This window comes from Triturus cristatus, chromosome 3_1 (assembly GCF_964204655.1).
Source record: "Triturus cristatus chromosome 3_1, aTriCri1.1, whole genome shotgun sequence".
Classification (NCBI taxonomy): domain Eukaryota; kingdom Metazoa; phylum Chordata; class Amphibia; order Caudata; family Salamandridae; genus Triturus; species Triturus cristatus.
Window position 1 is genome coordinate 538,748,359 of NC_140583.1, and position 22,064 is coordinate 538,770,422.

Genomic DNA, 22,064 nt, shown 5'->3' on the forward strand with positions numbered 1-22,064 from the left:
TCTGTGGACAAGTTCATCATCTCTGTTGGCTCTTGGCACACCAGCAACCAGGCAACCTGCAGACTGGAGACTAGGGAGAATAGAAAAGACAAGGCAGCAGGCCTTTACCATCCCGTCAGTATCCAGTCAACTAGGATATGGAAGAACACCGCCGTACCATAAGGACCACCCTAACACTTCTCCAGTTTAGGAAAGAGTTTAAGACAGTCCCCTTTAAAGAACACTAAATCACAATGCAATAACTATACAATAACCAGCTACTTTGTCTATCACTTATTGACTGTATGCTTGCTTTTGACCCTACACAGCACTCCACTGGCTTTTTGGCGTGGCTGATACTATATAAATAAAAAATGTTGGCCTACATTCATACATACATACCACTAATAAGCTTAACAGAACATGCCTGGAGGAATAGCTAGGCCTACAGCACCTGAGAGGATTGTCCCTCCCACCTGGAGAACAAGTCATTATTCTGAGAGCGACCTGATCAGCAATGTTGCAAGAGTTCAGTCTGTGGTATGTGTTAAGTCTGATATTCTGGTCGTTGGGATGTTAGGCCGTGAGGCCAGGCGACCTGAAGACTTAGAATTAATGGCCATTACACAAGTTTAATGTATCTTGTTTTATTTTCTTTGCATTGAATATCTTTTAAATATAAACCAGATCATACACAATGAGTGTCAACGGGGACTAGAGATTCATTCAAAATTTGATAATAATGGTTCTTGTCTCTGAAATGCACAATTAAAATCATGTAAACGAACTATTTTAGATAAATATATATAAAGTGCTCCAATTGTACATGATTTTAACAAAGACGCCAAACTTTAACTGCACAACGAACCATCGAGGATGCATGTTCAACAGTTTTGAAGGCTCTGTCTATTAAAGGGAAAAAAAACTTTTTGCATTCTAAATTATCCTCATTCTATCCAAGCCTTTCCATTCGATATGGTAGGCAAACTAGAGCTTCGAGTTGAGGTAGAAGTTTTATCCGTCACATAACTCGAACAAGATATTCACAACATAAGTGCCACGGCCTCTAACAATAGAACAGCTGTCGCCCAATTAATTACAATTCCAAAGGGGAGAAGAAACTGACATTTCTTATACAGCATTTCCAATCTTGGAAGGCACGGGAAGAATAACATATACTTTGAAAACTTTGGTCAAAACTCAGCTGTCTACAAGAGAAACAAATGTGAACATTTCAGACAAGCTAGTTATAATGATTGCAGAAATCTTTCCGAAAATCAGCACATTATTTGATTTGAAAAATCAACAACATGTACTACTTCACATCCATGACATAATAGACTCAATCAGACTGCTGGCAGATGGAATACCACAAGCTTCAGACCAGACGGCGACATTGACAACTGTATACGTTAATCCACTCGAGCCAATACTTGGAAGGCAAACAGTAGTATAATACATTTTACTCACATAAAGATAATCTCGATTCATAAAACCATGAACATAATATACCGAATGACAAAATGGCTAAACTAATCTCAAAGCTACAGGAAGGCAACACAACTTCAGAAAGGTACTTAGAGTAATCAAACAACGTAAACTGAGAAAATTGACAGACAAAGAGGAAAAAGTATTCTAAAAACAGTGAATGTTTAATGATCAAATAGGATCAAATAGGATTACATGTTTTCTCCATTTTCAGCCATCCTACTAAAGACAGAAAAGAAGGCATAACAAATTGCTCATCATCAAAATGTGTCTCTGACGTGGTAATTGCACCCCAAACCAGAACCTGACAAGAAGAACAAACCGGGAGTATGTACTATAACCATGAAGGTTCTAAAAGTAATTTAACTCTAAATAGAACTTTCAATTAAAAACGGCAGAAATCAATTAAACTATGACTCAAACCAAGAAGGCAATTGAACTCAATCAACAAAACTTAAACCTTTATAAAATTGTCAAGAATATAACCCTCTTCACTGGGGGCCATGCAATAACTCAAAGAAAGTGGCATTGTGAGAACAAGAATACAGAATTCCCACGGACTAGATTTGATAGATAATTAACTAAACTGAAAATTGAATACCAACAATTACTCCAGATGAAAGACTGTTAATGCATCCCTCACCTAGAACGGAGCAAATTTATCCTACACAGGGTGAGAGTGACCTTATGATTCAGTCTTTAATATCCAAAAAGAAAAAATTTCCCTAGTGACAATGTGAGAAATATTAAAACAACATAGACATGTCAATCTCATTTTACAGGCTTAAACAGACAAACAAATGCTAACAACTATGAATAGGAACACTTGTTTAAAATAATCACCAAATCATATGGCTACAATTAAATAGCATGAAGAAAACAGGTGCCGAAGCAACTGTATACCGATTGCACAGCTAAATGTGCCTCTGTATGTAATCCACTAAACCTGTGATCGTTATTGATAAATAAAGTAAACCGTAGTATAAGCAATTGTTGTACTGGATTCAACTCATTTAATTCATGAGCTTTCAAACCCACAAAGAAAACAAACTGTTTGCATCAATAATGTGATAAATATACAATGTGAATAAACAATTGTTTTAAATTTCTTGTAAATGCACATTAAACAATGTGAATACAAAATTCCAAGTTATTATACAGCATGACAGTAGGTATTGTTGGTAGCCCAATGCATTTCAGGATTTACAGCAATCCCTTCTTCAGGGGCTGTGCGTGGTTGTGTTGGCTTAAGGAGCCTTAAGCCAACACAACCACGCACAGGACTATTTTTCTACTTCAATCACACTTCTATGTATGTGTAGGACAAGTACAGGCACGGTTAGACCTTTCTGGGCAGTTAGACGATGTAACATTTTTTCCAAAAATGAAATTCAGGCTGACATTGTTATATTGAATTATATGTAGCAAATTTTTTTCTGTTTCTCTTTTATATACAGCAATCCCTGAAGAAGGGATTGCTGTAAATCCCGAAATGCATTGGGCTACCAACAATACCTACTGTCATGCTGTATAATAACTTGGAATTTTGTATTCACATTGTTTAATGTGCATTTACAAGAAATTTAAAACAATTGTTTATTCACATTGTATATTTATCACATTATTGATGCAAACAGTTTGTTTTCTTTGTGGGTTTGAAAGCTCATGAATTAAATGAGTTGAATCCAGTACAACAATTGCTTATACTACGGTTTACTTTATTTATCAATAACGATCACAGGTTTAGTGGATTACATACAGAGGCACATTTAGCTGTGCAATCGGTATACAGTTGCTTCGGCACCTGTTTTCTTCATGTTGTACGAGGGTGGCCACCTTTTTCCGATTAGCACGCAGTTCATGTTTTAGCAGGATTTATTAGTGGTGATCAACTATACTGTTTGAAAATTTAGTAGTGCGCTGACTTCCATAGATTACAATTAAATAGCGCAACAAGTTAAAGTGCCCTAGTAGTAGACAGGCAATTTCGATTGCTTCTAATAGCAACCACTGACCAACATTTTTCATTTCGGTGACCCGGCATTGGTAGTTTTGAATATGACCTTTCAAACTCTATCATAATAGAACATAGAGGCTCATGGTCATAACCATCTATTTACCACAAGAACAGTAAGTTCACAAGCAAATATTATAATAACTATGTCAAATCATGGACAAGTCTTGTTAAACAGTTCAATTGCAATATTGTCGTAACTGGGGACGTTCATATTAAACTATTCTAACCTATTCTCAGATAACATTTTTAATACAGATGACATCCCCCCAAAAATAATCCTTACCCAAAAATTCTAGCCCCAAAGGAAAAAGAAGTCAAATAATCAATATTCAAATTGATAGGTAGCAAAGGACTGACTGCAATACATGGAAGGATCCTAAAGGCCCAGCCGACTGCCTGCGCTCACTTTTCACATCTCCATGGCTCTGTCTTTAGATCTACATTTGTACAGATTTTGGGTCCGATTTAGAGTTTGGTGGACGAGGAACTCCTTCACAGTGGTGATGGAGTTCCCTGTCTGTCAAGCTCTCGGTCTGCCTACACAATTTTGAGTTAGGTAGAATGCCAGCTTTACACCAATGGAGCACATTTTGCTCTGTTGGCATCAATCTTCCCCAAACAGCCTGAAGAAGTACAGGCCATCCCAGATAAGCCAACGACCATCCATCCTGTTTAGAGCGGGTGGTAGGATGGCTTGTTTTTACTACCCGTATCCACCAGGAATGCTCTGGTGTTTGGAGATAGTAAAAAAAAAACTTGGAAAAAAAAATCCCATGGTGCTGGGGCCATTGGTTTTACTTGCCCAAGAACAAATACACAATTTTAGAGTGTGTGTTTAGAAAAGTGAAACACTTTTAAATGTTTGGTCTATGTCTCAGTCACGAAGATGGGTGCACCCAACCTTTTAAATGGCTTTATCTGAACCACACTAGCTGCAGTTCATACAACCCCAGAGAGACCGCTGGAGGGTAGTGATGAACTCTAAATCTGTCTGGCAGAGAGGAGTCAGGGTGGCGGATGTAAAGACTCAAATAGGACCCCACATTTCTTAATTATTATTCTGACTTCAAATTCATACCTCCTATAGCGTGATCATCATCCACAAGTATTCATATTAAAGATAGGTTTAAAATACTGCAGAATACATCTGATTTAAAATAAAGGGAAACGCATGATATGGTCTATTAAAACATGAGAAAGTATAATGACTATATGGGAAAAATGACTTTTTAGGAAACAGATAACAGACTTGCTTAAACGATATGAACATGTATCCGGCATCTGGACACAATAGAGACACTAAGGGGTCAATTATGATGCTGTCGTCCGAATCGGTCTTGGAATGGTTTCTGACCGAACTGGATCCCGGGAGTCTGACCGACCGATTACGATGGTTCTAGATACCATTCGGTCGGGATTCCCATTTACTTCAATGGTGGCCTGTGTTCTGACCGAATATACAGGCTCCCATTGACGAAAGGGTTGACGAAAGGGTTGGTTAGCAAAAATCGTGCACCCTGTGGTGTGCCCTCCTTGGTGCCTGCCATACTGTGCGTGGTTGGAAAGAGGGGTCCCATAGTACCCACAAGGGCCAAATTCGGAAGGCCCCGGTTGAAGGGGTGCCTGCTACAAAGTCAGATTTGAGTCGGAACAACCGATTCGGAAAGGCTGTCCGAATCTGACATCGTAGTCAGAAATGCGTTCCATAGACCTGTACGAGTCAGCTCTGAATGACTCAGTTCTTATGATTGCCATCCGGAACCATGTCGGAAAGTCCGAATGCTTTACGAACATCGTAATTGGTCGTTCGGAAACCTTTTCGAATCAGTAAGAAAGACGGGATTGTAATCGACCCCTTAGAGTCAAAATGAATAAACTGCAAGCACAACAACCTGGCTTACTTAGAAAGAGGCCACACAGCCTGAAACAAGATTATAGGAAACATCTGAATATATGTAAGCTAAAGGCATTAGATATAAGGACCCCAGTTGAATCAAACTCTCAAATATAAATGCAGTAAATCACTTAAAACTTGTAAGAGGTAGAGAATAGATGTGTGGGTCTGTTTATTCTATGAATTTAAAATGATAAAAATAAAAAAGGGACACACACAAATAGAGATATATATTTAAAGGTGAAATACATAATTAAATATTCTCAATGGCCCAGTAAAAAATAATCAAAAACAATAAATAAACAGAAACATCAATCTCATCTTTGTATTTCTGAAGCTGAAATAGTCTGACATTTTAGAACATGCCACTGTCAAAAGCCCAGAAGATACAAGTAATGCCTGTTGACATTTTAAACTTGAAGTAGAGTGTTGGGATTTTGGCACACACCAATGTTTATAAAGAGATACATAGCCCAGATCAAATACTGGAATTGTGGAAAGGATCTTTAATTCACCCAATTAATAAAAGAGAACCAATGGATTCCCCTCATAGTATTGCTTAATTGCACACCTACAAATGTATTTATGGACATAACAGGAAATAAATAGCTGGAACAAATCTACTTAATTTTCCTCAAACAGGCTCCTAGATTAAATGCTACATATTGGAAAACATCATGGCCTTAACATTAATAGTCTTACATATTAAATGTAAAAAAACACAGCTCAGCTTGTGTCTCATAGATGACAGCCATGCTTTTGAAAGAATGGCCGGGCATAAGCGTTAGTGGCACTTCGATGACTGAGGGAATGTATATCAGTTTTGAAAATCATTAAGGAGCTCCATAAGAACACCGTGAGAAAGTGCCTCTTTTTGTGCGGTCAACCTCATTTTTTATGAAGTGATGTTGCAGGTTTTTTGGCCCCAGTGTTTTGACTCCTAAAACATGTCAAAATTGTCTTACTCTAATTGGCATATTTAATGTTCTTATAAGGACACAGTATATGATGTCCCAAAATGGGAAACAACCTTAACAACGCAGTCATTACATTGCGTTACCTTTACAACGCGGTCGTTACAACGACCGCGTTGTTACATCGCAGTACTTTACAATGCAAGTAGTTACAACAACTTGCTCTAGATGGCGCTTTAAACCAAGGTATAGTGTAATTTACTATTCCAACACCTTCCCTACTGTTGCAAACACTGGAGTTGGGGGGGGGGGCATGGCCTGCAACCAAGAAAGATGGCCGCATACTGAGAGAGCTGCGTTAGTAGACCACAGCAAATCACCCTAAATCCGGCATTATCCGTCGAAATAAGGATACCTACCAGCATGCAAAGTCGAGGAGAAGTGGCAGGTAGCAATCAGCGCTGTCTGAAGTCGACCGCGAGAGCCTGGCAGCGGGGGTATTGTGACCCAGACGGTGCATCCTGTAGCGAGAAAATGGCGCCCGCCGTCCCTTAGTGAGCGAGGTTGGTGGTGAGGACTAATCCGCTGCGCCGCTGTGGAGTGCAGAATACGGCTGTCAGTTCAGGTGACAGAGGAGCGTGGGCGCTCCTTGAAGGCGATTACTGGGAGCGGAGTGCGCGCATTGACTGGCGCTTTGTCGGGCTGCCTGGGCCGAGACTGCTGCGGAGAGAAAATGGCGCCCACCACTGCGGAGCTGACTGCATAGCATGCGATCGGCAGCGGGGCCCGGTAAGCTGTGAGCGGGTGGCTACGGGGCGGTACACCTGACGTAGTGAAGCACCATTGACGGGGGGGCTGAGGCGTGCCCTGAGGAGAACCCCGTGGATGCGAGATTTTGGCGGTCCCAGTGGTGGCGGCCTGCTGAGGGACAGGGGCTTGCCGGCACTCCTGGGGTCTGGAGTTTGCAGCAGCAGTGAAGACAGGGAACAACAGTGCTAGGGGCGCCAGGGCTGGCCTCTTGGACCTGTGGCCTGACAGCGAGTGGTACCGGCGAAGACTGTGGCCAGGAGAGGGCAGAGACTGACGCTAGTTACAGCGGGGCCCGGAGTGCCGGGCCTAGCCGAGGCCTCTGCACCCTCAGACCTGGTGGATGTGAGGCCGGTTGTGCTCGCCCATAGCCTGGGGCGAGTGTTGCAGTCGTGTTGCCTTGCGCCCTACCCTGCTTGGGCGCAAGCCTTGAGGGAGCGGTGGGGTCGCACCGGGGACCCATTGAATACAATAGAGTATGCTGGTGCCAATCCGATGGCTGTCCCTTGGTCCCCCTAGGCCACGTTTTTAGTTTGGACTGAAATTGCGCTGAGGGTCACGGCACAGGACAGCATTGCCACTGGTGGATTGGGTCAGAAGAGGAGCTCCGCTAGCAGTGTACATTGGGGCACCGGGGGGCCCCGGAGGTGAATGGGCCGGACGGGCCATTCTGCCTGCGGAAAGTGCGAGTGGAGCCCCAGACGCAGCCGGGACGGCACTACGGGCGGCTTGGACGTTGCTCGACCTAGGGGCCTGTCACAGGACCGGGGGTCTCCTCCTGACCTAGGTGCTTGACGCAGCCAGGGTGCCGGCCATACGGCAAGAAGTTAGTGCAGACTCTGGGTGGCGGGGAAGCCCGGGCGTCTGGTGTACCACCTTGATTACTCCGGCAGGGCTTCAGTCATGGGCCGCAACAGGCTGACAGCGCAAGCCCAAACCAATCAAATTGACAAGTGGACAGTTACAGTGGGCAGAGAGGAGGGCCATCATGGAGAGAGTCAGCACAGTGGGGCGGAGGATGACGGACCTGACCCATCGCTCCGAGACATCATGCTGGCAATTAAGGACATGTGTGGCACTATGGAGCCCAAATTAGACTCAGTCACGGAAGAGGTCAACTTGCTCCGCACAGACTTAAAGATGTCAGAAAAAGTGGCAGCGGTGGAGAGCGGCATTGGAGGTTTGCAGACCAAAATGAAGAGGCTGGAGGAGCAGGTCGCCTCACTTACCAAAAACCAAACGAACATTGTGGCTCGTCTGGAGGATCAGGAAGGTCGGGCATGATGCAATAACCTTCCGGAGGTTCCGGAGGGATTGGAGGGCCCGTCCGTAGACTGTTTTGTGGAGGACCTGATCCTCAATCACCTAAATCCGAAACGTCTCTCCAACTTTTTCTCAGTGGAAAGGGCTCACCGTGCGTTGGGGGGAGGCCCAAGCCTGGGGCGCCCCCGCGCAACATTATTGCCCGCATCCTGAACTATAGGGACGCGATGCCATCCTGCAGGCATTGAGAGTGTCCGGAGATCTGCAGTTGGAGAACGCCACCATTCGTTTCTTTCCCGACTTCACGCTGCACGTCCAATGGCTGCGCAGATCCTTTGAGCGGGTCAAGAGAGTCCTTCGTGACCATGGGGTGAAATATATGATGCTATTCCCGGCGCGAAGGCATATTTCTTCGACTCTCCGGCAGAGGCGAACGATTGGATGGCGGGCTCGCGAACAGTGGGCCGCCAGAGTGGACCGCGTTGATCAGCTACTAATCGCATCGGTCAAGAAGTCCAAGCTAAACGCACGCCGCCACGAGAAATCAGAGAGAGCGAGCAGACTCTTGTAAAGTGACTGTAGTAGCTCAGGGCCGCATGGGGTGCTGGCTTAGTGAAGGGTGGGGGGGTGCCATACTGCCTGGGTCTGGGTATTTTCTTGGATGTTGGGTGGGTCGCTCTGAGGTGGTGTGCTTGTCACTAGGTTAAAGTTGCAAGGTTGAGGTTTACTAGTTTTTACCTATACCGGCAGGAGGATTTTATATCCAGGGTTGGGAGGGAGGGTTGGGCCTGGGGGGGAGAGGTGGGGTCCTTTGAATTGTTCGAAATTGGGGTGAGCACTCCGGCAATTCAGTATGACTTTTTCTGCGGACTGCAGGTTCACGTTTCCTAGTTTGGTTGACACCGGGAAGATGGGAGTTTTATAGGTGGGTGGTTGGGGGCCCACTTAGCAGGGAGGCAGGGAGGGGGGTCTGGTTTGGGGTGGGGAGGTTGGGGTTGAGGGGTAGTTTATGTTCAGCTCATGGCGGCTCACATTTAAATGTATGGTTGGGGCATCAGGGGGCAGGCATGGGAGGAGGATAGATCCGATGTACCATGGGACCTTGTATGGGAATGGGTGATCAGGCATGGATAAGGATCTGGACGTGGAACGTCAACGGTTTGGGCAATAAGATCAAGAGGACACTAGTGCTACAGCACATGAAGCGCCACTCCCCAGACGTAGTGCTCCTCCAGGAGACACACCTTCGGGGGAATAGGTGCAAGGCCTTAGACTGTTTTAGATACAAGATGGTGGCTCACTCGGGGTTCATGTCAGGATCCAGGGGAGATTCTTGTCCGAAACACCCTGCCTGTGGTCATCACCGGCACATAGATGGAGGACTCAGGGTGTATGGCATCGGTGGCAGCTAAATGGGAGGGGAGGCTAATAGTTCTTAGCTCGTGTTACATGCCACCTGGCCTACATGCCTCAATGTTTAAGAAGATGGGTTTGCACTTGACGGGCCTCCCCCAGGGAACGCTCGTGCTGGGAGGTGACACAAATGTGAGACTGGGCAATAGGGGTGAAATGGGCCTTAGGGGCTTCGTTACAGCTATGGGCCTTAGTGACATATGGCGCTCGCACCACCCCTCCCAAAGGCACTACACATTCTATTCAGCCAGACATGGATCCTTTTCCAGATTAGATCACATTTTCACGCGAGAGGACCGGCTGGGGGATTTTGTGGAACCTTCCATTATGGCCCGGGGAATCTCGGACCATTCCCCGGTAGGTGTGGTCCTTAGGGGGGCAGCAACCGCCAGGGCGGCCTTCCCTAGGCTAGACCCATGGCGCCTCAAGGATGACTCCATAACGGGTAAGCTACGGGAATGTTCTCAACACTACTTTGCTGAGAACCGGGGCTCGGTCGACTCCCAGCTCACTTTGTGGGAAGCGTATAAACGGTCCTAAGGGACCAGGCCCAAGCACTGGTTAGAGCCCAGAAGAAGGAGGAATCGCTGCAGATTCGGCAATTGGAACAGGAAATCGAAGATATGGAGCGAAGGGCCTGCGGGACTCCCTCGCCGGACCTAGCCCACACTCTAGCCCTCAAGCAGAAGGAACTTCGGTCGCTGGCTGAGGGCGAGGCCTGAGTCTACTCCCTTGCCACGCATCATTGGATTTACGATGCGGGAGACAAGAGCAAGAAACTGCTGGTGTGGCTCGAACGCAGAGATCGGGAGCGATCCTGAGTGGCAGAAGTGAGGGATGGGTCGGGGTCCTTGGTGACTATGGGCGTTGCCATAGCGGAGGCCTTTGCGTCATATTACGAGGGGGTCTACTCCCCGGTCTGCACCAGGACTGAGCTGGACTGTGAGGAGTTCCTGCGTGATTTTGCGCTTCCCACACTGTCTCAGGAGCACACAGTCCTCAACTCCCTTCAGGCAGGGAAAGCGCAGGGTCCCAACGGGCTCCCTGTGGAACTATATAAGAGTCAAGCTAGCGTGATTATCGACCCATTACGGCAAATGTTCCTTGAGACCCGGGAGGCGGGGAAGCTCCCGCCGGATCAGCGAGAAGCTACGATAGTTGTCATTCATGAGGCTGGGAAACCAGCTGACCTGTGCTCATCCTACCGGCCCATCTCGCTGCTAAATGTGGAGGCCAAGGTTTTGGCCAAAGCCTTGGCGACGAGGCTACTGTCGGTCCTACCGGACCATATCCACGTGGACCAGTCAGGTTTCATGCCCCATAGGAGCACTCGGCACAATTTGAGAAGGTTATATGGGGTTCTGTATATGACGGAGGCGGTGGGTGACGCTCAAACAGCCCTGATGGCATTAGATGCATCTATCGCCTTCGATAGTATCGAGTGGCCATATTTATTCATGGTTCTCCAGAGGCTGGGCTTTGGCCCAGTTTTCTATAGTTGGGTGCAACTGTTGTATGAGCAGCAGTTAGCGAGGGTCAGGGCAAGCGGAGCGATGTCTCGAACATTCCCCCTGCGCAGGGGGACCAGACAGGGGTGTCCCCTGTCCCTGCTTCTTTTCGCCCTGGCTCTCGAGCCGCTAGCGCACTGGATCAGGCGGGACAGGTCTTTCTGGGGCCTGGCGCTCAACGATGACTGGGGAGAGCGTATATCTTTATATGCAGATGATATCGTCCTATATATGGCCAGACCATACCACTCAATTGCGCAGGCGCTTCACCTCTTTGAGTTGTTGTTGGGAGCTACTCTGGCTTCACAATTAATTGGACCAAATCCCTCATTTATCCCTTTTCGGGCCCGCCACCAAGTATCCCGAGGGGTTGTTCGGCATCGATAGTGACAGAAGGCTTCAGATATTTGGGGGTGTATGTCACCAGGGATAGGGCGGAGTTCTTTCCCAAAAATCTTGAACCACATTTGACGAGGCTGGCATCTGATGTGTCCCACTGGAGGTCCTTGCCTCTCTCCCTAGTTAGGCGTGCTGCGCTGTTCAAAATGTTGGCACTGCTGAGGCTTCTGTACGTCTTGCAGAATACACCGTACCCAGTCCTGAGCTGGGTGTTTAGGCGTATATCTCAGTCTGTATGAACGTTGCTATGGGAGGGTGGAGGCCCAAGGATACCGATGCAAAATCTCACAAGAGGAGTATACGACGGGGAGCTGGCCCTCCCGGACGTCCAGTTGTATTACTGGGCTTCCCAACTGCAAGTGGTCAATGACTGGGTCTATACGCCGGGCTCAGAACCTGCTTATCGAGTGGATAGGTATGCTATGCCGGGAGGTACTTGCGAGCCACTCCTTTACTCGCGAAGGTTGCCCGGGGACCTGCCCTCGCACACAGGGGTGGTAATTCAATGCTGGCGGGAAGCTAATAAATTTCTGGGGTGGGCCGGTACCCTGACAAGTAGGACCCCTCTATGGGTGGGGGATCACCTGATAGAAGTTAAGGGGCTCGTGGGCTTCAGGGGCTGGAAAGCAATTGGGATAGAATACCTGGGTGACGTATGGAAAAGAGATGCCCCTAGATCTTTCGAATATCTCCAACGAGAATACCAATTGCATGACTTCCAGCATTTTAATTACCTTCACCTTATGCATGCCCTGTGCTCCCACTTACACCCCGACACTTCCATTCCAGAATATTCTCCCATGGAGGACAGGCTTCTTCTAGACCCCATCCTCGGTGGGCCAACGTCCACTATTTAGCGTAAACTCATAAACAATATGCCTGACCCGCTGGTCTCCCTGAGGGAGAGATGGGAGGGAGATATCGGTCACCTTGAGGATGACGACAGGCAGGAAGCCTTGCAAAGCCCTCGCAAAGTTGCCATTCGGATAAGGTTCCGCCTTGTACAGCTGAAAATTTTGCACCAGGTGTATTACCCGCGAACTCATCTTTTTTCGCATGGGGCAGGAGCCTGTCTCCACTATGTGCACGTGGATGCCAGGGGGAGGGGACATCCTATCACATCCTCTGGGAATGCCCAAACATAGTACCCTTTTGGACGAAAGTAGCATGCACAATGGCGGAAGTGGTGGGTTCGCCGGTCCCGGTGGAGCCCAAATGGCTTCTCCTCATAATCAAAGGACCCACAGATTGGTCCAGGTACCACGAGATCTGGTTGCTAATGGCAGCCGGGGTGGGGAAGCGCAATATTGCCAGTTGCTGGGGGGTGCAGGCCCCCCACAGTGGGACCAGTGGCGCAGGGATCTGGACTGGTGCCAGAGGGCAGAGGAAATCATATATAAGTCCAGGGGCTCTGTGAAAAAATGGAAAAAGATGTGGGGGCCGTGGCGAAGGTATCGGGCAACACGGGGTGGAGGGGGGTCAAGTGTGAATATATCATTGTCCCGTTAAGATGGCTTGCGTGTGTATCATGCACTGGAGTTACCCGCTATGCCTTGTGAATTTGGTTGTAGTCTGTATGAGACCATGAGCAAAGTTAATAAAAAGAATTTAAAAAAAACACTGGAGTTGGAATAGTAAATTATACTATTCTTAAGTCCAGTGCGCATTCTAGAGCAAGTCATTGTAAGGACTTGCATTGTAATGTACTGCGATGAAACAACGTGGTCATTGTAACAACCATTTTGTAATCGCATGCGTTGTAAACGTATACAATGTTATGGTATATATTCCACAAAATACATCCATGGCATTGAGAGTTAAATGGCACCTATGAACTACAGCACTACTGTGCCATCCACTAGGTTGTCAAGACAAATATTACTCCAGGTCAACCACTATAGACTGCAGAATTTAAACTTAATGCATGACCTGTCAAACATTAACGATATGTAGGCCTTGTAGTTCACAATGCAAGGTGCATGGTGTTTAAAATTAGGACCCGTAGAAAATTATTATTAATTTGTCCATGCAATGGCTAGCAACCAAAGCTATTTTCACTGCAGGAAAGTTGGCTGGCCCATAGAGAAACACTGGGAAGCAACATTAATTAATGATTCTGCTATCTAAGGCCTAGGGACTAGCTAGAAAATGATTAATCAACAATAGTGCAGTCTGATCTTTAATAAATATTAAGTTACCTTTTCCTTATCTGAGGCTCCTAGAGGTTAATTTGTATTAACCTTCCAACTGTCACTCACCTAGTGAGTGGCCCTGATAAGGTATGAAAACTGCTCCCAGAGCATAGACAGTGGCTTGGGTTTGAGTATGACATTTTTGTTCCTCTGGCAAGAAGACCTGTTGTGCTGCAACCAGGACCTTAATTAACTGCAAAAGGGGCCATCTCTGTCGCAAACTGATGCTACAAACCTGAACAGACCCCTTTCTTTGTCCTATCAGTCAGGCAGATACCACACCCAGTTGGAAGAATTCTGCCCCCAGAATGGGTTTGGAGTGACCACAGAGGAGGGTCTGCTCATTACCATTGCTACATCTCTGATTTGGCACACAGGCTCTACACAAAGAGATAATGGTTTCCTCAACTTGGATTTAGTGATTGAGGAGCACTGTGGGTCTGCTTGAAGTAGGGCACACAGGGAATGCTGCAAAAGTGACAGCGTTATCACAGGAACATTTTCCTAATTGTTTAGGAAGGGGCTGGGAGTCACCTCCACCTACAAGCTAGTGCCAGGCATAAATATGACACCCTAAGACACCTTCTTCAGAACTCTCTTACGGACTTGTGGAAGAACAGTAGTAGTAGTGCACCTGTTGTGTGAGATATTTGAGGAGACCTCATAGGCTGCACCTGTTTTAAATTGTATCCAGGACAAAGAAGTAGACTCCAAGATGGCTGGCCTCCTGTGTGGCTACAGGCACAATAAGCTGAGATAGGCCTTTTTCTTGAAGTTCCCAGCTGACCAAGTATCAACTGGACCTGACTTGGACCCTTTTGGTGGCCTATTATGGAGTGGGTCTTGACTACCAATTGCAAATCCTGAGGTTCCTGGACCCTTGGCTTTCCCAAACTTAATTTCTCCTATTACCTCTTAATATCCAGAACATAAACATTTTTGAAGTTCGAGACTTCCAGAGGACCAGCACAAATCTGCCAAGCCAATCCACCCAAGGCAGGACATTGCTCGTCTGAAGAAACAAATGTCCCTGCTTGGAGATTCGTTGCAGCAGCAAATCCAATTTAAAATGTTCTGGGTGAGAAGATATCCGGCCTTGTGGAGCCCTTGTCGGACTCAGCCTGTAGCTTTGCTCTGCTGAATGGTTCTGAGCTCCCAAAAAGAGACTGAATTTTAAAGTAAAAATCTTGACCAAGCAAAGACACAGGAGTATGCGCCCAGCAGGAAGACTTCCTTGGGCACTAAATTAAAATTTTCGGCTTCAAGGGGCCCTATCCAATACAAATGCGATGTTGTGGTGCACTCCTCGGATACAGTCTAGTGAATTGCCCCACTGATGGATTTTGACTTCCATTTGGGAATATGTCCACGGTAAAAACCCTGGCCAGGTAGAACCTGGTTGGTGTATCTAACTCCCGCTCCATAATGGTCAGCATGAAAGCACATCTAGGTACTAGTTTACCTTGACCAATTGACCATTGTTGGCACTCAAAGCTTTTTGGCTCACTTCTACCTAAATCTTCTAAAATTCATATCTTGGCTTCCCCTGGTTGGATTTTTGTTGTTTTGCTGCCATTCTGTTCATTAGATTATTCTATGTGTATATAAATTGGAGTGGGATTGTTATTGTGTTGTTTAATTTTTAACTATTTTGTTACTTTGAAAAGCTTTTCACATTTTCTCTAAGTTGAAGCTATCAGGCCATATGCCAAAGCTACGAGGAGTTGATCTCAGCTTTCAATGACTGACACCTTTAACTGGACCTAAAAAGATAGTAGTCATATTACCATCTAGGACAACCATCCTCCCCAATTAATAATTCACTTTCTCAGAAGATGGATAATAATCAAATAAGCATATACAAGGGGACTGTCATTTAAAATTGTAACCCATCAATCAATCAATCAATCAATCAATCAATCAATCAATCAATCAATCAATCAGGAAATAGTAAGTGCACTACTCACCCATGAGGGTCTCATGGCACTGAGGGGGGTCCGCAGATCTGTTTAGTCGAAGAGCCAGGTATTGAGGGTCTTCCTGAAGGTGTTTAGGGAGGGATGTCTGCCGGTAGCTCGTTCCAGGTCTCAGCTGCGAAATGAGAGAAGGATCTTCTGCCTGCTCTGGCTCTGTGGATGTGCGGGGTTTCGGCCAGTGCGAGGTTGGAAGAGCTGAGGTTTCTTTTGGGTACGTGGAAGTGGATTCTGTTGTTGAGGTATTTGGATCCGTTGTTGTGTAGGCATTTGTAGGCTTGAGTGAGTATTTTGAAAGTGACTCTTTTCTCGACGGGGAGCCAGTGGAGACTTCATAGTTGTTGGCTGATGTGTTCGTGTCGGGGATGCCAAGGATGAATCTGGCGGCGGTGTTCTGTATTGTCTGGAGTTTGGGGAGTAGGGATTTGTCAATGCCTGCATAGAGTGCATTTCAATAGTCCAGTCTGCTGGTAATGAGTGCGTGGGTGACGGTCTTCCTAGACTCAGGGGGGATCCACTTGAAGGTCTTGCGGAGGATGCGGAGGGTGTTGAAGCAGCTGGAGGTGATGGCATTGACCTGTCAGTTCATGGTGAGTTATGAGTTGAGTATGATGCCGAGGTTCTTGGCTTGGTCTGAAGTGAATGAATGAATGAAGATGTTCTTGTATAGCGCATGGCTACCCGGAGGCATCCCAGCGCTGCCTCCGGTAGGTGGGCTTTCGACGGTGGTCGGCCACCAGGTGCTGTCCCATGCAGAAGGGGTGGTACTGAGGATGAGGACTTCTGTCTTCTCGGCGTTGAGCTTCAGGCAGCTGTTGGTCATCCAGACTGTGACGTCTTGCATTCCTTTCTAGAAGTTGAGTTTGTCAATGGTGGGGTTTTTGGTGAGGGAGATGAGGTGTGTGTTGTCAGCATAGGATACGATGTTGAGGCTGTGTTGTTGGACGATGGCTGCGAGGGGGGCCATGTAGATTTTGAAGAGGGTGGGGCTCAGTGATGGACCCTGTGGCACTTCACAGGTGATTTTCGTGGGGTCAGAGAGGAAGGGTGGGAGTTTGATCCTTTGGCTTCTTCCGGTGAGGAATGATCTGATCCAGTCCAGGGCTGTTCCTTGTATGCCTGCGTCGTGCAGTCTTGCGACTAGTGTGCGGTGGGAGACAATGTCGAAGGCCACTGATAGGTCGAGTAGGATGAAGGCTGCAGAGTGGCCTTAGTCCAGGAGGGTGCAGATGTCATCTGTGGCGGCAAGTAGGGCGGTGTCTGTGCTGTGGTTGCTTCGGAATCCGGATTGGGATGGGTCGAGGATGGCGTTCTCTTCAATGAATCGTGTCAGTTTCCTGTTGACTGTTTTCTCTGCGACTTTGGCTGTGAAGGGGAGGAGTGAGATGGGCCGATAGTTCTTGAGGTCGGTGGGGTCAGCTGTGGGCTTCTTGAGCAGAGGTCTGACTTCTGCACGCTTCCGGTCGTCTGGGAAGGTGCCTGTTTTAAAGGTGGTGTTGATGGTGCATTGTACTTCAGGTGTGATGGCGGCCCTGTGGTAGATGTGAGGGGGCAGGGGTTGTTGGGGGCCCCTGAGTGGATGCTTTTCATGGTCGAGGCGGTGTCTTCGGCCGTGATCGGTGTCCAGCTGGAGATGGTGGGCTCTTTGGCACCTGGTGGATGGTCGATGAATTTGTCGTAGAGGTTTTTGATCTTGAGGTGGAAATAGGTGCCAAGCTTGTCGCAGAGGTCTTGGGATGGGGTGATGTCTGTGGCTTCGCTGCATGAGTTGGTGAATTCTTGAATGACACTGAAAAGTTCCTTGGAGTTGGTGGAGCTGGCCAGGATTGTGTTGTGGATTAAGTTCCTCTTGGTGGCTCTGATCTAGTTGTGTGGAGTCCGTCATGGCGTCCTTGTAGGTGGTGTGGTTTTCGGTTGTCTTGCTGGTTCTCCAGTACTTCTCCAGGCATCTGGCTTCTTGGAGAGCGGTGGTGAACCAGGCAGCTTTCCTGGGGCGTTTTCTGTCGGGGTTGTTTGTGTCGGGTGCCCAGGTGTGGTTGTCTCGGGTGAGGGTGGCGTTGAGTTGGTCATTGGTAACCTTGCTCCAGTTCCTTCGTGGTGGGCGTGGGGCTGGTTTGGGTGCCTTGGGTTTGTTGATGGCAAAGTGTACGCAGTAGTGGTCGGTCCATGGTAGTTTGCATTGTGTGGCTGAATTGGACGCTGTTTCCTGCCGCGAAGATGTGGTAGAGGGTGTGTCCTGCTCTGTGGGTCGGTGTATTGACGAGTTGTTTAAGTCCGATGCTGGCAAGGTTGTCACGAAGGATAGTGGAGTTGGGGTCACTGGGGTTGTTGAGGTGGAAGTTCAGGTCTCCAATGAGTATGTAGCTTGTTGAGGCGATGGACTGGGGTGCGATGAAGTCAGTGATGGTGGTGGCGAAGGGTGTTCGGGGGCCAGGGGGTCTGTAGACGAGGGTTCTTCAGAGTGTGGGTTTGGGGGTGGTCTGGATCTGGAAGTGCAGGTGTTCAGCAGAGGGCAAGGTTTCGCTGGAGGTGGTGAGGCGGAGAGTGCTCTTTTGGGTGATGGCGAGGCCCCCTCCTGGGTGGCTGGGGTGGTCTTTCCTCTGGATCTTGTATCCGTCTGGGATGGCGGTGCTGATGTCGGGAGCGGAGGATGCGCTGGTCCAGGTCTCTGTGAGGAAGGCGATGTTGGGCGAGAGAGAGTCGAGTAGGTTCCAGATTTCCATGGCGTGTTTGTGTAGGGTGCGTACATTGAGGAGGATGCTTTTTACGGTGTCTCCAGTGCTGGCGTTGGCAGTGTTGGAGGCTGGGGTGGCCATGAGGGTCTGGGGGCAGTGAAGGCAGGAGAACTGGTCGTGGGTCATGTTCGGCGAGGCTTATTGGCATTCTGTAAGACTTCAAGGGTTGAGTGTGAGGAGGGTGGGGGTGTCATAGCAATGGGTAGTGGGAGGTCCAGGGTTCTTGCCGCTGGCTGTGGTCGGGTATTGGGTGGGCACAGACATGCTTGCCTTTGGTGCACCTTTGACGCACCGGCGGCGCACCCGCTCTGCGACCGCGCAGCGGCTGCCATTAAGTAGGGGAGGTGAGAGGGAAGAGATGCTGGGAGGTGGGAGTGGAGGTATTCCGAGGGAGGGGCCGCAGAGGCAGCAGCGGCAAAAGGCGAAAGGAACAGGCAGGCACTAGAAAATAAAAACAGTGGTGGAGTTAGAGCAAGACACAGATGGGCACAATAACAGTGGCACAGCGGGGGGAAATTAAAAGAAATGGCTGAGAAACGTTACAGTGGTTGCAGGCAGTCTGGAGCCAGTTGGAGCGTGCAGCAAGCGCAGGAGCGGGCAGCAGCCTCGAACCTCCCAAGGAGGAGGTCCGGGTCTGAAGGCAAGAGACGGTAAAGCGGAGCAGCGGGGAGTAAGAAGTTTCTACAGTGCTGAATTCTAGCTGCCTTGTTATTTTCATCCTACATGGTGTACTTAACACCCAGTCTAAACTTAATAGTTTCTCAAAGATAACCTAGTGAATCCCATCTTTAAAATCTTACCCTATGCAAATGAGTTGGTAATAGTAGCAAGACTTTGATTGGACTCCAAACTCTGTGACTTTGTTTCCATGGTTATAAACTAAAAAATAATTTGAAAAAAACATTTTTATAGTTTAAAACAGATTATTGATATTACCCTAGTAAGAAATTGTATTATTTGTTGCAAAAAGATTGAAAACTTTAAAAGTACTAAGGCTGGAAATGTATTTTTACTTGGAAAGTTTTACCATTTGACTCTCTCAAGGTAGCTGAGCAGGTGAGGGGGTATGGGCTAGTAATTAATCTATTATGAACAATGAACCGCCCACAGGGCAGCAGATTCAAGAGAAATAAGGAGCAGTTGTTTGAAAGCTGCTCAGCAGTTGTTTGAAAGCTGAGTGTTTCTCTGTGCATACATCAACCCACCTGCACTTTGCTGGTGCAGTGAGTGACTGTACCTGCCTGTCAACCCTTTGAAAGGCTGTCCTCAGGGGGCGCACTCACAAAGGGCCACCGTTTTGTGACGTACCTTCAGTGTGCCTCCTAATGGCATGTTTGCCTCTGCATCCATGTCAGTAATATGGTGCACTGCAAAAATTATTCCCTCACTTACACGGGTCCACACCACCATGACTGAGCCAATACCCTCTTTCAAAAGCACTGGTGTTACATGTGCACTTTTGCTATCTGTATTGCAGAAGGGGCCGCACAAGTATCAGCGGCACGTTCTGTAAACCAAAGTGCCCTGGAGGCATGGAAACGGATGCAAATGACCATTACGCTGCCCAGGGCACTTTCTGTGATATCGCCCCTGGTAAAGCTAAACTTGGGAAAAGTCACAAAGTCAGGCCAATTTTGATGGAGCTCAGGCCGGACACGGGGACTAGTTTAGTCCAGCTGAAAAAGTTACCTTCTTAAAGTCTGGCACGAAAAGTCCAGTTTGTGGTGGAGAAAACCGCAGGGAGAGCACCATGGATGGCCAAAGCTGAGTGAAGAGCAGGCTCGGCATCACGGACGGTCATCGCTATAGTGTGAAGATCCTGTTGAGTGTCGCAGCCGGGTATTGCTGGAACTAAGGGTTGGTGGCCACCAAGGTTTTGGCGATGATGTCAAGTGTGGTGCAGATGTTTTATTACCGGTTATTACTGGCGGTCACTGTAGTGCAGAGTCACATTCACTGGGGCTTCACATTGGCCGTCAGTGCGGGCAGCAAAATCTTGACGTGAATGGGCCCATTCGTGATCATGAAAGGCCATAACTTAAGTATTTCTCCATTACTTCCAAGAGGAGCTGAAATGGTTTTAAACCAAAAGTCCAGGACCTGGGAAGCACCTCTTGTGGATCAGGAACTCATTCCAGTTGAGGCCAGCAGGGCTCAGGCAGGTCTAGCTGGGCAATAGCCGGAAGGCTACTGTTATGTCCCTGTAGCACTGAACAGGAGGTCTGTCAACTGACCCTTGGATTCTCCTTGGGTAGCCTGTGGCGAAGGGAGCAGGCCCATTCTTCCTTCCCCGAAAGCAGGGCTGTGTTCTTGCAGCTGGGCAGTCCTTCTTCTGTAGTTTTCACAGGTGAGGGGACATCACCCAGTCCTGGTCACTTGCAGAAGTATTGCAGAGCTTCCCCTCCTCATACAGCCCTTCTGGCTGCTTGACAATGTTTGGGGTCTCAACTTCCTCTTCTTATAGCCCATTTCCAGACACCAAATGTGAGTTATGGTCTGAGTCTTTGAAGTTTTATGTTGGTGTTCTGCTTCTTTTGATCTGCAAACTCCTCTGCTCCCTCTTCCTTTTGAAAAGCAGTCTGTCACCGCAGGAATGTCTCTTAAGCTTATAATCCCACAACAAAGGTAATGAGAGTGAATAGAGTTCACACCTGCATGTCAGCCACAGCGATACATGCATTAAAAGGTTAGCCCAGGGCACCTGTCCCTGTTTTTTATGATTCTCTTATCAGTCACATATCCTTCCTGAGATGTGCCCAGGCCCCTTGTTCCTGACCTCTCAATGAATCAAAGAACACCCTTTGAAGAGTACAGGTAAGTCCTGGTCCTCCCCTCCCTAGTGTGTGTCCCACTTAGCTTACAGGAATGCAGAAATCCACAAATCTGTCTCGGGGGATCTCTCTACCTCTACTTAATGCTTCCCCATGCAGGCCTTGTTCTCCCAAAATCGAACTCAGGGCCCTCTTTGTATGAGAACAGATTTCAAGACTGGATGCATCATTTTTAAATCTGTCTATGGTAATAGTCCGGAGTTTGTCTCTTCCTGTATCCAAAGATACATACTCTCTTGTAACTTGAGGTATACTCACCTAAATCTTCTCACTATTCCCTCTTTTAATAAAAAGAGAAGGGGTGGTTACAGATTTTCTTTACTGGCCCCTGCTTCTGGCTCTTCCTTCCTCTTGACCTCAGAATGACCTCTTACTACTCTAGAGCCAGACAGCTCCTGAAAGCATGGCTCTTAATACAAGCATATGAGTGAAATAGCAAGCAGTATGTTGTGTTCCCGTATTAATGCCAAGAAACCGGTTGGTGTATGTTTGCTTTATAAATACTTTTCACATAACATAGCATAACACATATACCCAGTGCAATGTACAGCATACACACACTGCATAGTACTGTATCCTCCATGTACTGTACCACTCAAAGGCACACATACATCCAGCATATGCACATAAGATGCACTCACTGCTAAGCAC